Here is an 18,281-nt window from a genome sequence, read left to right as displayed (position 1 = left end):
TGCCCTGTTGTGGTGGCTCCACTCCCTGAATAACATCTGGAACTAGGTGCTTGAACAGCCCCTGTGAGGGAGGGGTGAGAGTCTCAGTCATCCGGGATTAGCACTGCAGACCAGTCGGTTCTGTTTTCTCCTGTCTAAAAGCAGGGAACAAGACAGAAGCATCTCCTGCAAGGTGTGAGATGACTTTGAAGTCAAGAGATCAAGGATGATCTTGAACGACTTTCTGGCACCTTTGAGGACCTGTCCCTCCCTAGCCTGCCCATCACACAGACGGTGCGGAGGAGGGCAAGGACCAGAACTGAAGCCACCAGGGACCAGTTGTCCCTCCTGGTTGCTAGACCATTTCTCCTCATCTCTGCTGAGTTTCTCATAATGGTTCACCACCATTATTGCTCCTGCCTGCAGTTCACTCGCTGATAACAGGTGAGTAGGCTGCTTGCAGTTGGCCAAAGCAAGAACAATAATTAACTGAGGAAAGCAGGTAAAATTTTAGATGCCTTTCTGACTCTAAAGGATTTATTGTCCAAACAGAACTACTACCTTTGTGACATTTCTTTTTTGGCATGGAGAACATTTTAACTACCATAATTTCAAGTTTCTAGAAGCTTTTTGTTTAGAGGGGAAAAAATGGTGAAGGTTAGAGGCCCACAGTATAAATAGAAACAGATCATATTTATGAGATTAGGATTTAATATTTTTAGGTAATATTTGTGAATTTGGTGACATTCATGATTTACTAGGACTGCAGTGCAGAAACACTAAATCTGCTCTGTGCTTTGGACAAATCACTGAATCATTCTGATTCACGGCATCCAGCGCTAACGACAAGAGCCTCTTACACTAAACTTATCACACATGCGAACTTTGCTTTGCCAGTCAGTCAGGACTGTGCCGGGAAAGTGCAAATACCAAAAGACTATAGGCAATGGTAGCGGGTGTAGCAATAAAGACGATCTTGATAATTATGTACCTTCAAGAGAGAGGAGAAACTTGTTTTGACTTGCTAGCGGAATAAACCTGTCATAGCTGTGATAGGAGTCACCCAGGCTGGCAAGAACTAGTTTTTTTTTCAGATGTCTTTAATAAACTGGTACAGTGGGGAAGTGGTGGAAGAATCTGTGAGAAGCTCTGCACTCCCTTGGTCCTCCACATTTTGAGATTTCCTGATCTGTTCTGCTTTCAACCATTCTAGGTTCAAGCAACACCTCCCTGTCTGGCAGTCTGCTACGTTCACAGAGGCCTCGCGAAGTCAGACCAAAGATTTTGCAAATACAAAACCTAATCAGAGCTCTAAATATTTGTTGTATTGGGGTCTTACTTTGCAATCTCAGTGCTGCCTATAACTCCGGGTCAACCCCAAGAGCAACGCTGACATTGCACGTTGGAAACAGGGTGTTGGAAACTGAATCAGTCCAAGAAATTTTCTGGAAGATTCCTTCCTCCCAGATATCTAAAAACAGCACAGGGGTATAGATGCCTGTGGCTGCGATGATGACTGTTTCCTCTACTAAACTACGTTACTCTAGTGTTCTCTGACTCAAATAACTGTCTTTTTGAAATGGTTAAATGCAATCATAGAGAGGACATTTCTCTACTTATTTAACCACAAATCCAAAGTGCATCCACAGAACTGAACGTCCCAGAGAAATCCTGTAGGAAGATGTTCTCTCACCACGCTGCCAACGATGGTGAAAGGGTGGAAAGAGAGAAGGCGTCTAGTTCAAATTCACATCTACAGATATGAAAAAATTTCAGTAATATTATACCTTCCTTTTCAAACTCTGGGATAAAGTAGGCAACAGCCATGCTACCCCTAAATTATTCTCGGCATCTATTTAGGCAAGAAAAAGTTCATCTTTAGGACCTTTATAACAATGCATTTGTACAGTGAAGAGCAAATCCAAGGAGCATCTGTCATCTCAGAGCAGGGCCTGAAGGGGGTGCCGTTTTAATTACATCAACTCCAAGGAACAGGGTAAGTTACGGGAAAAAAGGAGCCCAGAAAGCTGGAGCGGGCAGTTAATAGCAGGTAGCAGGAAATTATTAGATTTTGGTTTATGTCAATCACCAGACTAATACCTGGAGGATCTCAAATGCCATTCAGCATGGGGAAAAACGTTGGGAAACATTGAACCGAGTAGCGGCGCACTTGGTTCTGATGGTGACGCTACATCTCTGAATGGAGACAAATGGAACGTGCCTGCATTTAAAGCCACGTTTTCAGTTTAGGAAAATATTCCAGTGGTAAAACTTTATTCCCATACCAAGTAGTGAGTCCAGCACATTTCTCTGAGCAGAGGCTGTTTAACCTTAGCCACTGCCCCACACCTGAAGGGTTTGTTTCAGGATGTTCTTCCTCAGCCCTTTCTTCGTCTCATTTCTTAATGTGCGGGTTACACAATCATTCAGCAGCAAACCAGTTTTGTTTTCATTTTAGCTTGCACAACCTTCCTGTTCTCTTTAAACAAGTACAAGGTAGTGGGGGAGTTTCTTTTCCAATTTTCATTGAAATATTCATAGTAAGATGGAAAATTCCAGGGAGCAGTTACAAAGACGAGAAGGCTAGATTACCGTACATCAAAGGGAAGCAGCATTTGCGAACTCCTTCGTTTTACGTGTGTGTGATTCACAAACCGCTTTATGAAAATGGAAAAACGATTGAGGAATCGCTCAGGTCCTGACAAAAAATAAACTAATAGTAACAACCAGTAATTTCCATGAAAATGGGCTGGTCTCCAAAGCATCTGCCAAGACCAGACAACGTGGTGCTTGCAGCTTTCCTTTGTTTGCTCTTCAAAGCAGGTAGCGCCAGGAACGTTCCCGCGCCTCATGGCAAGCTCTAAGATGTGGTACGTGACTTGCAGATGAGGGAATTTCACATTTCTCCCTGAATATTTCACACTGCGACAGCAAGAAGAGCACAGACACAGCTGAAATGATGAGGAGACGAATTGAAAGGCTGAAAATAGATTCTTCAGCATTACTCTGTAGTACGGGGAACTAAGAGGGCAATTAAAACCAACATGAAAGAAGATTTAATTGCAAATCAGTGAAACTGGCTGAAGCACGGATAGCGAGAAGCAAAGAACCACCCCACCTGAGGTCCAAGCCCTTCACAGAGGACAGCATTGCCCTCAGCTCCCTGGGCAGCTGATGGGAACAGATAGGCCCTTCCCAAGGAGACATTCAGATCTCAGACAGAGCAGTCCCGGGGCGGCGGGGAGGGGGGGGCAGGCGAGCATCTCCCTTCTCCCCGGCGCCTGGGGTGAGTCACCCTCAGACACAAGCATATCAGGAAGGAATCTAGGACAAACCCACTCACCCACTCGGTGGGGAGGAGCAGCGCAGCACAGCCCTCCCCGCCCTGCGAGGTCACCGCATCCAGCAGCGACAGAAAAACCGAGGTGAACAGTAAGCGAGCAGCGATGGCAGGCCACGGGGTCACGCCTAACCCGCTGCCTGGCCGCCTCATCGCGCGGAGGCCGCAGCCGGCGCTGCGCAATGATTTCAGTGTACGGGCTACGGCTTTGGAATCTGAGACTGCAAAAAAGAGCGTGAGCAGGAGCGTTAAGGACTCAACCATCCTTAGAGAAGGGGGCACTGGGGAGGGGCAGGAGGGAGCCTGGAGAGGGGGGGAAGAGGGAGCTCTTGCTGCTGCTGAGGACTGGTTTTGAGGAGGTGGGCAGCAGCGCCTCTTGCGCGTGGGAATGGTAGGAGGCACGGTGGTAACACCCTCAGCTCCTCTCTTTGGTCAGGCAGCTTTTAGCATTTCAAAGCGTTCCTTTTCTTTGTGACTCCTACCACTGACTAAAACAGGCAGGTGGGTATTTATGGGATCAGCAAAACCCCTCCTGCCTAGGTACCCTGAAAGGCATCGTTATTGTCTGTCCTGCAAGCAAACTGCAAGGCGTCTCATTTAAAGGCTTTTCTAGTCCCGGGGCAGGATTAAGGAACATTAAGGAACAGGCGAGCAGCGCAGGCTGCGGAAAATGTCAGGGCCCCGCTGCTGGTAAGGTGAGCCATGTGCTCGTGTCCGAGCCGAGGGCGGGCGTCCCTGGGCGCAGGTAGGGAGGGAGCCGCGAACAGCCTCCTGCGCCCAGCGGCCGCTCTCCCGGCGTGGCAGGGTCCAAACGGGCACTGTGGCAAGCGAGGGGACGTGTCCAGCCCCTCTCGGAGCAAAGCACCCAAGCCAAAAAGCAGCCCACCCTCGCAGGCACCTGATGCGCTGCTAGTTTCAGAGGTGGCAGGGTGGGGTAGAGGACTGCATGGGGAATCTGCTTTCCACTTCGAGACAGAAAACATCAAAGTTGCCCTGAAAAATTAAAAGCTTCTGGACACCCTCTTACTATATTTAAAAAAGCAAACCAGACTTGTTTCAAAGCACTCTTTCCAAAGGTCTTTCCTGAACGCACATCACATGCAATGGAAAAACACTGCACGCCTGGCATTTAATATTTTTCACCTGTGACCCAGGATTGATGCCTATTTAACTCCCTGATTTAATCCAACGACATGTCTCAGCAAGAAAAAAAAACAACCTTTCAGAGTTGGGAAAGGAGCTGGACAAAACTGAAGTCACGCTCAACACTTCCCCTTCCCTGGAGAGATAGGAGTGCTGCTTGCCCTTTCCTGACGATAAGCATATCCTGGTGGTTAAAAATACATTTTGCTCTTACCGTAAATTCTCCATTAGCCAACTCCTTCAGCCCAGCCCACGGTGTTGGGGTTCACGATTCCTTAGAGGCCACACGTGACGAAGCTTGGCCTGCGCACGTCCAAATACACTGGAGAAAAAGCAAAAATAATAGGTCTGATCCTGCCACTGCTGGCTTCACCTGGCGCAGCAGTCAAAGCCTGTCGAGCGGCAACAACGTTCATCTCAAATGACTCGCGCCTTTCCCAGGGCCCTGTGGACTCTGCATTAATTTTTGACTCTGACTTTACAGCATCTTCCAGACAAAAAGCACGGGGTTGTACTGAATTCTGAACAGCAATTAATTCTTCAGTAAATTCTGTCTCCAGTGATCATTGTGCCAGAGGGCTGACTTCGCAACACAAGAGCTTAGCGAAAAGCAGGGCTCACTGCTTGATTTGAGATTCTGGAGTCCTGGAGCCAGTTACCTGCTCTGCAAAGCTTCCTGTGCTTCCCACATCACCTCCTTTCTCTTCTTCACCTGGAAAAATCAGCCTGGTGAAAGCCTGCTCTGAGACCTGGGCTCTGCAAAGGACATAGATGCCACCTCCTACCAAGGAGGCACCGGCCCTGGGAAGAGCCTGGCTCAGCAAAGCCAGGGCTGCTCACACACCCAGACACCTCCACAGCAGCTCTGACCTGCAGGGAGCCTCTCCTAGCACATTCCTGCCAGGAAAAAGCTGGTGGGACGCTATTCTCTCAGCTTAGGGTAGAAGCTCGTAGACAACTGTGATTCCCTGTGGCAGAGTCATCACGAGAGTCACAAGTCCTGTTGCATAAACTCAGTACACAGCCTTCTTGGCAAGTACCTTGCAATCAAGGAGGCACAGGGAGGCCTTGGTCCCGGCCTTGGGAGAGCCTCGGCAGAAAATCCTGTTTAAGGAACCATTTCTACATTTCTTCCACAGTATTTTAGAAAAAAATTGAGAGGGTAAAAAGAGGAAGAAATGGGAACGTCAAGTTTTATCTCCCCTGTGCATAAAAGGTAATGGAAACCAGGCAGCAGCCCTCTTCCCTTTCTGTTAGGATTCCAGGCTGCAGAATAAAGATAAATCCAAGTTCACCCTCCGGTCTTTGTTTCCAAGACTCAGTAAGACAGGGGAGATACGGCAGAGCCCATCTACACAGCCATAACCATGGGAACACCAGCAACAAGGGTAAACCAACACGAGATTCCCCAGCAGCAGCCTGTGGTTACACTGGAGGCCTCAGGCTCTCCGCACCAAACTGGCTGGCGGTTCAGGGCCTGTGCTTCACTTGGGATGGCTATTGACCTAAGCCAGAAAGGGTTTTTATTGAGCAAATATCCACCTTTCTGTCCTAAAACCCACTGTCTCTTTTAGAGTATGTGCTTACAGCACTCAGTTTTGGACACTGCTTTGAAGCTGTGGTGCTGCCTTCCCTCTTCACGCCCCCTGCCCAAGCTACCCCAAGCCTCAGCTCTTCCTTGACTCCCACCTCACATTTGGCCTCGCCTCAATGTCCTTTTATTTAAGAAATGGTAGACAGGGCTCTGGGTGAAGAGTGTATTTTCCTGAAGACCAAAAGATATAGGGCTACTGCAGTGGCCGAGTTCATTGACTGTAGGTGGGAGTGCGACAGCGGCACAGAGGACGGTGCCCCCCCTAGTAACAGTGAAAGCCCTTGCCCTGGCGCGCCTGCCTCAGCGGAGGCAGCACCAGCAGAAGCAACGGCCGGTACATCAGCAAAGGGAGGAACGCAGCCCGAAGGAAGCATATTGCTTAATGGGAGTTGCAGCTGCTTGGCATCTGAAAAAAGTCCAGATCTCTGTACCTGAAGAAGTTACATATGCACGCCATGGCGCAAGCGAGGGTCGCTAGAGATCTGGCAGCCCTGGAAGGAGCTGTTTGTTCCCACCCTCGGGAGCTGTTATGCTTCGCATGTTTTTTTTCCTCTGCTTTTAAAGAGCACATGAAAGCAGCAGTATTTGTGCAGAGGAGGAGTGAAGGTGACTGCAGGGGAAAGTGGAGACCTTCAAACAACTCAGAGCCCTTACAGGTGAGCAGAAGCTCCTTTCCACTCCCATTTCTGCCGGAATGGCCATCGCCAACATCCAGGGCTCAGCGCCGTAACACCGACTGCCCGCACAGAGCCGGAGAGGGGCTGCTCCCGCCTCCCCTCATTTCCTTAGCCTTTCCTCCTCCATTTATTTCCTTTGGGTTTTCCCCTTTGATTAAACTTCTGGCATAATAATAAAACAGATAACTCATGGGAGATGATATTTATAAAATCTACTGCCTTTTTTTTTTTTTTTTTTTCATTTTTCCTAAGACCTTGAGAGAAAAATCTTGAATTACGTTCTTCCTTTCTTTTAGAAATAGAAAGAAAAAGCATAAGGAGCAGTTAACAAGTTTTCAAACCATCAATGTTTTATTTGGTTAGTTTATTAAACACCTTTAAGACAATTAATTTTGGTCTGTACCATTCTATAAAATAATTCAAGTTCTGAACAAACCTCCAATACATAAAGCAAAGTTACTTTTACCATACGCAAATTTCAGATCAAAATACAACACTCTGTTTTCTTACATTTATAAAACCCGGTCAAATACAAACGACATTAAAAAAGATAAAACACTTTCACTGATCCTTGGTACAATATTACAGCACAATTTGCACAGTGGCAACTAAGTCCCCAAAGCACAAGTCAAATACTTTAAAAAGGTAACCTCCCTTTAGTCACCCAGCTTTATACTGAACACGTAAACGAAGCAAGTGCTACTCAATCCAGGAAAATTCTCGTGTCCCTTTTCGTATCGCGTGTGAGCCACAAGGCAATTCTGCAAGGGAGGTTACTGGTAAGTAACCAGACAGCTTTCCTGCTTCGCTGTTACCATTTTGTGTGCGACTACTCCATGAAAATAAATGGATGGAGGTGGACCAGGCTCTGCACTGGGTAATTTATGGCAACTAAAGTAAACAAAGAAATGGGTATTTTTCTAATAACAGATCATAAAACTCTTAAAAAAAAAAAATTCAATACCTAATTACGTGTGGGTACAACTGGAGTAACTGCCTTTTTCTCCACTTTCAAGACACCTAATGTAGACACAGAGTGTTTTCAATTGTTGAGAGTTTGTTCCATTGCAAAACCCAGTGTTTCAGCAATAGGTCAAAGTGCCATTAAAATTGCACATTTTACTTCAGTTATGAGAATACATGGTAGCATGCAATGTTCGTTACTACGCCTAAAAGCTTGCCTTACACTAACCTATGAACGATGTGGGATCTCTTATGAAACAGAAAGAACAAAAACTAAAATACAAACACCAAATGATAAAACTGAAGTGTCAGTTGCCAAACGCTCCCAGGGAGGTTCTACTTCGCAAGCCTTACAGTAACACCTCGAGAAGAGAAACTAAAAATCAGAGCAATAGCAGAGGGTCTGATGTCTCAAACTCAGGCTATGCTTTGCATAGGCAGTCAAGGCAACTGCACCGCAGCGCGACTAGAGGGTATTTTTGCCTGCAGTTCTGCAAACCCCTTCTTCGTTTCCCCCCACCCTCAAACCACTAATTTTACTTAAAATTCAATTGTAAGTTCAGTTACTTTAGCCTCGGCTAATGTGAGAATGTGTACATAATTAAATGGAAAAATACACTAATGGATCTAACTTGCCTCTCCTCCCTCCCCCAAACTCATACCATATCCCTTAGGATACCACACAGTGTCTGAAACTTTTCCTACCTGTTCGCATTAGCATTATCCCGACAGAATGAAGGAGAGTTGCATACTGCACAAATAGTACACATCTAAATAATGCTTGAGTGTAAACAGTATAGGATGGAAACGGTTTAAAAAAAAATCCCAGTGAGGTGCAGCAAAAAAACTTAATTTGCTTATTTGGCTTTTTAAGTGCAATTGAAACACTGCGTACTGCCCTCCTCCAGAAAGATCTCTCCATAATTAAGCTACACTACTAGGCTTATCCCCTTAAAGCTACATACCCATGCTATAACTCATTATATTTACCTAATGCAAATATTTGTGGGGGAAAATTAATTTACAGGGTTAATTAAAATCCTTGTAGCATTCAAAAGGAATGATAGTAAAGGGATCAACCATGGAAAATGTGGTAATACACGTTTTTAAAAATATTTCCAATAATTCTAACACAAAACAGCAAGTATATTTTGAAAAATGCATAGAAACCCTGTCAATACAAAAATCCCCACTAAAATTACACAACTAAGCAATTTTAATCTAAATATGTGCTTTTCCTATAAAGGCCACTTTGACATACAAATACAAAAAAATTTACATTTTTCCCCAAAATAAATTATTTGTTCCTCAATTAAAAATACTGAATAGGGAAGCATAACAACCCTCTCGCACGCCATCTGCTCATCTGCAGTGGCTACTTCTGAAGGAGAAAATCTCCAAATATTTTCAATTACCAGAAGAAATAAGAAGCCTTCAGACTTTGTTCTGCCGAGCACTAAGAAAAACGCGGGGTTAGGAATGGAATAGGCTGAACCCCTTACACTGTATGTGCCGGGGGGGAATGAAGACACAGACATCTGCAGAGAGATTTTCTGTTTGTCTCTTGTGTTATGCATTGAAATCCCTTTTTGAAATCAGAGAAACAAATCAAGGTTAACCTGAATTAAAGACAGACAAAACAGTGTGATCCTGTGAGTAAACTGAGTTAGGAGGGAGAAGCAGTATGAGGTGCAAGGTGGGTTAAGTAAGTGACAAATAGAGGCAAACTACTCTGAAGAATGCATGGAAAGGTGAGAAGACGTGATCAACTGGTAGAGAAGAGCTACTCACTGGATGTAGAGCCAGGGCAAAACAGTGTACTGGTTTTATTAGTATCTCATAGGGGGAAGAAGAGGAACACAAGGAACAAGCTTCACTAGATAAACTAAGTACCCTTACCAGCAGCCCTGACCACATGGGTATTTATCCCTGAATTGCCATGGAAGCAGCAAAATCACACACGCGTGCAAGTGGTGGAAATGAAATCTTACTTGGACTGAATTTGAGACGTCAAAGGTATTCTTTACTGTAAGCACCAGACCCACAACTGAACATCACAGGAACACAAAAGCAAGGCCTACATCCACCTGGAGGGGCACGGCAAACCCAAAGTGCCTGACATGCTCTGGAGCAGAGAGACACAAACATCTCGGAGGGGCCCCATACTTACTCCAGCGGGTAAGCCATGCTGGCGGGTTTACAAGGCAAGCCCCGATCAACAACAATACGAGACTGACAGGAGGGATACACTTTGACAGCACATCATTCAAAGCCAAAACACCTAATAAACTGACGGGCAAGGCAGGGGGAAGCAGGAAAACCAGCGAACAAGAGTTGATCTGGATGCAAGATTCTTGGGCAGCCACTGAGTACAAGTTCTCCTAACCTTGGACCAAGGACTGGATTTGGAAGGACACAAGAACCGCACGCCTTCTGTATCACAAGGAATTCAGCTCTCCGGTGCGCTATATTGCATAGTTTGATTGAGGCCAAAGAGCATTTACATCTTATATTTCTGTTTTTAACAGAAGTAACTCAACAGAATCGGGTCAAAGCATTCCAAAGCCTGGCCCCAAGCGATTCATGGATTCATTTCAAAAGCAACACAGGGAGATTTTGGGGTGGGCACATAAATAAAAGCAAAAACTCCATTCCCACACAAAGCACAAAAAGACCTGCAGAAGACGTATGCACATAAAAAGCCTGTAACAGTAAACACATCTGTGATACAGAAGTCAAAGCATGACAGCTGGATGGTGGGAGTAAACCTTGCTGTCAAGCTGCATGCCAGCAATGGTAAACAAGACCAGGTGAGTGTTTCTACCACAGACCACACTGACATATTTTTTTTGTAGAAAAAACCAGCAATATATTCTGACAATATCCTGGTAATTATTAAGATCTTCGATTTGACAGAACACTGAGCCTTTACCAGAGCACCAGCAATGTATTACTACATTAGAAACCCCTCCTATTACTGGGCTCCTAGAATACAGATATCATAATTGGATTAATCAATGTAGTTATTTCATTCTCGTACGCTAAAATAGAATATTTGTACAGTACAAAGTCAGACTAAGTATATTAGTCATCATTCATATAACATGTATTTCAATTCATTAGCCCAATCCTACAAGATTCATGGCACTCAATAAACACAGTTTACAAGGGAAAATTCTGAAGCTAGAGCATCCAACGCGAAGAAGTGTTGCTTCTTCCTTTTGAAGGCAAAATTAAAACAATCTCACCATGTCAGGCTCCCACTTCAGATTATTAAACTAACCATACAAGCTGGGAAGCAGTTTTACAGTTCTGTTTTCTCAAAAAAAAAAAAAAGTGGAGGGGACAACCAGGTGGCCAGGAGCTCCCCAGCTACTTCGGCCAATACTTGCTGTTCCACCCTGAAGAAATAGTCCCAGAGCCTCCAATATTTTCAGATTTAAATACAACTGTAAAATATTAGATCTCCTATAACACTCAGCCTCTAAACCTTTAGATCTTACCCTTATGTAAGGGACAGGGTGGACTCATCCTTACCCATGCTGCCACGGTGCTGCAAGGGTCAGACTCTGTGCACAGGCCTGGCAGTGGATGGTGTTGCTGTTCAGCCCTCCCTAAAATAAGAGCATCAAGGATTTGCAAGCTCAGTAGGGCTCTCCATAGTCTCTCAATTACTGGCGGTTCTTCAGAAAGCGCTGCAGGTAACACAGACATTCCTCATGAAGGGCACCAGCCCTGGACAATGACAGTCTGGATGAGTTAGGATGGTCCAAAGGGCAGCACACGTGTGAAGCAGGAGAACGACAAGGCAGTCTCCAGAGTCTTTTCAGAAGGCAAAAGGGTCTTAGGTTAAGAAGACTGAGAAATGGGACTGTGAAGCCAACAAAAAGGCAGTAACCTGCTGTCTGGAGATGGGACAAGCTCAAACATCAACACCCTGATCCTTCCTGCTCCATCAGACAGGGCAGGAGAACGATTTTTATGTCCTCCACAGCATGAAAAACTTCTAGCAATGCTAAGTTACCAAATCCCTAAACTGAACTTATGGTACGGACAAACAGCGCAATAAAGACAACAACAAAGTTCCTGCACAGGATTAAAATTCAGCTCTCCGTGGCTTGCATCTACAAGAGCCTTCTCTGCAGATCTACCAAGCTGGCGCCACTCTAGCGATGGCAGCAGTTGGTAGCCTCCCGCCTTCTACCTCCTGCTCACCCGCGGCGCGGGGCGGCTAAATCCTCCGGGGTGAACAGACCTTGCCTCAGACAAGGGTTTGTTTGATGATGAGGTCTGAGGCAAAACCCATACCTGACCCAACATCCAGATGCTGACAGCCACATAGGTCAGTGTGTCCCAGACACGCAGGGAACAACACACAGCCAGGTCCTGGGTCTGAGCCCAGGAAGATTAATATTTACGGAATAGCCACCGTGATGCCAATAGAAGCCGCTGGAATTAGCACTAACTGGTACAGTCTGCAGAGACATGAATAGCTCCTTGTTTTATACTTACTATTTCTGCATGGCCATTAAAATGTTTGCTACATTTAATTCAAACTTAATATGTGCTGCTACTTAAAATTTTAGAGGAAAGTGTTCCCCGTGAAGCATTTCTTGGTCTTGCCTTTACGAAGAAAGAAAAAAGGCAGCATTTTTCCATTACATTTTGCATTATTAAGGCCTTTGACAGTTTGGAAGCTGTCTTTATGAGAAAAGATGTTTTTTAAAAAAACGTATTGAATACTCAAAAAAAAAAAAAAATCACCAACCCAGAGAACAAACACAAGCTGCTTATCAGCTTATATTGGTGCTTCAATAAGTCACACACAGTGTAAGTAATTCAGAAGTATGTCAAAATAGCACCTTTAGAAGCAGAAGAAAACATGCTGCTTTTTTATTTTTTAGTTCTTCAAGCTAAGCAAAATCCTGTATACTTGAAGATCCCAAAGAAATGGGCAAATACATAATCTCAGGTATGGAAGCTGGGTATTTATTTGTACAGGTTTTCCTCTGTAGGTGAGTAAATGAGGAACTCCATGGGAAAAAAAATCCAGGTTAGACATTACAGGAAAAAAAACCAAAACAGTGAATCTCTCTATTGAGATAACGGATCAAGTTCACAGGCAAAACAGTGCAGAGTAGAGGCGGAGAGAAAACTATCAGTCCTGTCCTTAAAAGAGCAAAGACTTCTATTTTTTAAACAGATTTCTTCCTATTTAAAAATTGTCAGGACAGTCTTTCAATTGCTTCTCTCATTTACAAGTATCATAGTTACTTTCAAGTAATATAAATTCTTATTTACTTTTTACAGCAGCTGCAGGTCAACCTTGGTCTTTTTGTACAGAAACATGCATTTAAAATTAAATTGAAGTAAACTGTCCTTGGACAATGGCATCATTCTGCCCTGCTTCTTGTCTGCTTTTAGTTTTTTATTGAAGGACAAAATGCAATTTAAAACAAAATAAAACAAAGATTTGACAAAGTGCAAAGGAAAAAAATGAGGTAGCTGGGAATAGGGGCTCTTCCCCACGGACGAGGCAGCAGAATTCCAGCCACAAGTAATACGCGTACATGGGAGCGGGCTACACGTGTTCAACCTAGAGGATTGCTTAGAGATGTTCAGGTGATCTGACATTAGTTCTACAAGCTTGATGGAAAGTCATTTCATCGCGTATTAAGTGCTCTCCCCACATACACCAACCGGAGTTAAAGGATGCAGAGATGTGCAAAAAGCCAGTGCACAGAGATGAAGTTTGTGAGGACGTCCTCCATCCCACAGGAGCTCTTCCTAGCTATCACCAGCAAAAACAATGCATTCAGAAGTGAATTTAGGGCAAGAGCGAAAGCAAAATTCTGTTAACAAGAGCAAAAGACACAACAGCTGACACCAGAAAGCAGCATTATGCACGGGGTATGCCCAGGAACCTGCATCTGTTGGTTTAACAGGGCTTTGGGGGTCAACTCTAGGCCAGCCACAGCTTCAAGTCCTCCCTGGCACTCAACAAGTCTGCAGCCGGGCAACGTCCAGCCATGTTTCCAAACACCGAGGGCAGCAAGGGGTAGCAATTACACGAGCTCTGTGCCAATGCCAAAACCGGCGTGTTGCCCCATCAGGTGCAAACAGCAAGGCTGTGTGCAGTCTAAGGAGAATCTTGCTGGTTTACTGATATTTTCCCTTGCCTCTTAACACTGTAATGCTGCCTTCTACGAGTCCACAAGAGCACAGCTGGCTGTCTACATTGATTAAACTAAGATACAATAGAACGCTCACCCTATGCTGCAAAATACAGTCTCAGTACAAAAAAGTTTCAATTACAAGAAGCAAATCATTAGGTTTTTGAAGTCAGGGAGAAAAAAAAAAAGCTTAAAATTGACTTAACAGCTGTTTCCCCAAGCAAACAAAAGCTAGAAGAGAGCCCAGTTTCTCTAAGCAATCCAGAAGAATCCTTTGGACTAGTTTTAGACTAGTTAAGAAATACTTTCAAACTCTTTCAGAAGAGGGTACTCCTTGGCTTTCCTTCAGAAAGAAATTTTAACGAGTTCTAAAGAACGTCAGCTCTGTTCAACCTGACCACCTTGCCAGATACCCCAGTGTACAAGCTCACTTAGTCTAGTAATTAAGCAGACTTCACTTTTTAAGACCTAAAAATAGCAAAACAAGTGAACAATATGATAATGCTTTCCTGCTATCATGAGTAAATTAATAAAATAGGTGCTGCCTAGCTGAGGCTTTAGCACGTGAGATCACTAAGGTGAGAACCCCAAGAACAGGCAGGGATAAGGGTTTCGTAGCATGCTGCCTATCGCATACTGGAATTCAGACTTTCCAAAGTGGCTCTTGCTTTCATCAGGCGCAATATTGTTCCACAGATATTTTTTTTTTCTATTATGAAATTAGCGGAGGTGGCAGCATGCTCACAGAATGCACAGAAATTATACTGATAAAAGCAGCCCACTGCACAGCCTGCTTAAATGGTATCTTTCAGGCTTTGACTGGGTTTAGAACTACAGATGAAAAAAACTTGCCCTTAACAAAACCAGAGGATGTCTTAGCATTAACCAAGAAGGAAGGAAAGGCAAAGAAAAAAAAAAACTCAAGGGCATTAGGTGGTGATTCAAAAGCACCCAGTATTTACCAAAAAAAAATATTACATTTTAATGTTTTATCAATAAAATCACGTTACTTACACCAGGGATGCTTCTTTCTATCCTATTACAGTAATCAGATCCATCAGTTTTTACAAGGGCTCAGTATAGCCTCATTTCATTATGAAAATTCAAGGGCACAGGTAGGCAACGGCATTGAGCACATTCATTTACTGATGCACTCTGGCAGATGTTCGTTATTCACAGGAAACCCTGCAAAAACACTGGGCAACAAGATTTAGCCTTTTACATTGAAAAGTTCCAGTCTTCCAGCTCACTTTTCAAAAGACACTTCAATAGATTATTTCAAATAACCTTTAAATATTATTCTAAACAAATCCTTTATGTATTTTAATTATTGTTATAATTAATAAGCAGCTACCTAGAATAAGCTGTTTTTAAAGATATCTTTAAGATTTTATATCACCAACAAATTTACAACAAAATCACCTGTCGGCAGCAGTTTATACTCTTATTACACTTAATCCTTTTTAGCAGGCATTTATCTAGTTAGACACTCCGCATGGTTTTAGTCTATTCCTTTAGCTTACCTGTTAATCAAAAATTTGAGAGAATTGATTACTGGAGTACAAGAGCAGTTAGAGAGTCGCGCAGGGCACGGCTGATCAGAGATGTCACCTTAAAGCCCGGCTGCAATCCTGCCTACAGTAAGGCATTTCCCAGGGTAAAAAAACCCAAACCAACCAAAAACCACAGGGATGCTGGAGAGCAGGTGCCCAACCTATCAATAAACCTCAGAGCACACGGATCTGACCCCTACAGAAAACAAGTGGTGCTTCACCCAAATCTTACTGGCTTTACAGCGGTGTCTCCAAGTCAGCTTTTACTGGCTCACCTTCCCAACCTTACGTGAGGACAGATCTTACTTTTCTTTCACAAGTGGCAGGCCACGGAAACACAGACCCTGCTGAGGCAGCTCGCAACTCCAATAACAAACGAGGAAGAGCAACAGAAAATGGCAAGTGTCAAAAGGCTTACAGCACTGACGCTGAAACGCAGGCCTGTACGCGTTCCTTAATGGTAAAAGGAAATACTCCAAGTTAAGATGGAAACAGTAGCTTCTAACTGCAAAACAAACTTGCACATAATTAAGGCCCCTCCCACCCACCTGAAGAAGCTGTTTAAGGACTCCAAAGAGTTAAGAGAACACAACCCCCAAAACCCTGATGCTAACATTAGAGGCAGAAAGGATCCATACCCCAAATTAAATATAATCCTCTGAAAAGCATCGCTGCGAGGGGCACCGAAACATACCTTCGTTACATTCTTCAGTATGCCTGTGTCCCTGGGTACAGTCACACCTCCTGAGACACAGCTGTCCCTCTGCAGAGAAGATTAATTCAAACAAATTGCACTTTATCTAAATATTTATAATTTTAAATACTAAAACATGTTGTCAGCTGCCATTTATTAGATATTTGCATGGCACTAGTGCTCTAATAAAGAGCAAAGTGGCCACATGCATCACATGGAGTGATGTCTCAAGGCAGCTGTGAAGAGTAACACAAACCTGCAGAACGGTATTAAAAAGAAAGTAAAGATTTACAGTGTTTTAAATAGCATTCATTTTAAAAAAAAAAAAGAACAACTGCTCTTTTTTGGAACACAGTGAATTTTAAGCATCTCCGTACTTTAATAGAATAGCTGAATTATTGTTATATACAGAGGAAACCAAAAGTTTGGCACTTGTAGCAACTTGCATTTGTTATTGCATCCTGCACTTTGCACAGCACACGCGTGTTACCAAAACCCATGCAGGCTGTATGGCCACAGTATTTATGGAACCAACCAGAGAAACTGCAGTTAAAAGAGGGAAAAATGCTCCCTAACCCCTCACTTCTGTCTTGTGCATTCACCGAGTCGTACAGGCACAAGAAATATTGCAAAAAAGAAATTAACCTGCCTGGTGCTTTCTGGAAAGGGGGTTTGTAAAGCAAGCCAGGCTCTTCAGTAACTTTGATGAAAACACTCTTTTCAGCAAGAACTCTGCTTCAGAAGGCAGGCTGTGTGACGCGCAAGTTTTGTGGCATCAAAAGCAGAAAGGATACAGCCTGCCCGCAGTTACTAGTGAGCCTATTCTGTAAATTTGCCTTTTTTTTTTCAGATTCACCGCTATCCTTCTGTGCAATCTCATAGTGATTTGCCTTCAATTTAAAGATGAGGTACCCTCAAAGCTACAGAAAGTCACTTGACCAGGAAGAGCTGAGTTGATACAGCATTTTCACAATAACTAGAAGTTAAGGAATAGCCGATAAAATATTTGAGGGCAGGCAGACCTCGCTGTGGTATAACAAAACAGAAGACTCTTCAGGATGCCTCTTTTTCAGGTTATAAAAACAGAAAGGATGAGAATTTGAAATCCAACACCGACTCTTTAGGACACGAGCATCTCACAAGGCCGGGAACAGAACAGAGTCCAGGCCAGGTGCGCAGCCCGCTAAGAAACCCAAGAGATTTATTTTATGAGCGCTTTACACCTTTGCTTCTGTAATCACTCTTTCTGCTGTGCAGAGCAGCCACAAGGCTACACATGTAAAACAAGCACAGAGGACACTGTTGTGTGCTTACAGTATTATATTACACACACACACACTTGTACACTCAAACTTTTTATTTTACGCCTAAACTAGGAATTCCAGAGTTTTTCCAAAAATGACCTGTTGCACACGGAAGAAGGAAGAGGAAACATTTTTTGGGGAACAGTGGTAAGAGGTGGAGGGAAGGGAGAAAAAAAAGCCACCGCTATTCCCACCTTCCACAACCCCTACCCCTTATTTAGTGCTTTTTCTGAGTACAACGGCTGGGGTCTGTCCAATTCTACAGCAGGGGGAAGGAAAGGACGCAGAGGCCCAACCCAAATCACTCAAGCCTGCAACGTGACCCAGCCAGTCCTCACTTGGGATTGTGCTGAGCCTGACTCAAGATGCAACCACCTGAGACCTGCCCCCAAGGCCCCAGCCCCAAGCTGAAGTGTGGTGGGCACCGAGTTGGCAGCGCTCTTCAGCGATAGACAATGGTCTCAAAACATCGGCATTTTAATGCTGTGATGAACTCAACCCCAGCGAGGCACCCAGTTTGGTAGATCAGTAAGGAAGGCGCCTAAAAACCTGACGTTTGGAAGCCAGCAGACTGCACGGACAGCTAGCTAAGAAAATCATTCCAAAAGTCACCTGGCAGGGGGGAAGAACTGGCTGAATTTGAGTGCCAATGCACAAGCTGGAAGGAATTAAGGCTACTGCGCCAAGCAAAAGACAACTTAAGTCACTAAACTGCCAAACCACCTAAAAACCCTAGACTGCAAACTGAGAAAATTCGTGAGTTGCTCCCTAAGTTGTTCAGCCATCACACGCAGGGGTACACAGCCGCCAGGACAACGGAGGCAGCTGGGGTGGCAGCACGTTCCAGTGAACCCATTTCGA

The 18,281-nt window shown here is 44.2% G+C and overlaps 1 protein-coding gene across 1 annotated transcript in view; it reads right to left on the bottom strand.

Annotated features, from left to right (window-relative positions):
- Positions 1-7,061: 7,061 nt before the first annotated feature.
- Positions 7,062-18,281, bottom strand: part of GAN (gigaxonin) — a 42,129-nt gene continuing 30,909 nt past the window's right edge. Inside the window, exon 12 of the transcript XR_010374297.1 lies at positions 7,062-16,185. The gene's annotated coding sequence lies outside the window, so the exon portion shown is untranslated. The remainder of the gene's footprint in view (positions 16,186-18,281) is intronic.

Source organism: Phalacrocorax carbo, chromosome 8 (genome assembly GCF_963921805.1).
Source record: "Phalacrocorax carbo chromosome 8, bPhaCar2.1, whole genome shotgun sequence".
Classification (NCBI taxonomy): Eukaryota; Metazoa; Chordata; class Aves; order Suliformes; family Phalacrocoracidae; genus Phalacrocorax; species Phalacrocorax carbo.
The sequence above is the reverse complement of the archived record's forward strand: the minus strand, read 5'-3'. Positions and strand labels throughout refer to the sequence as shown.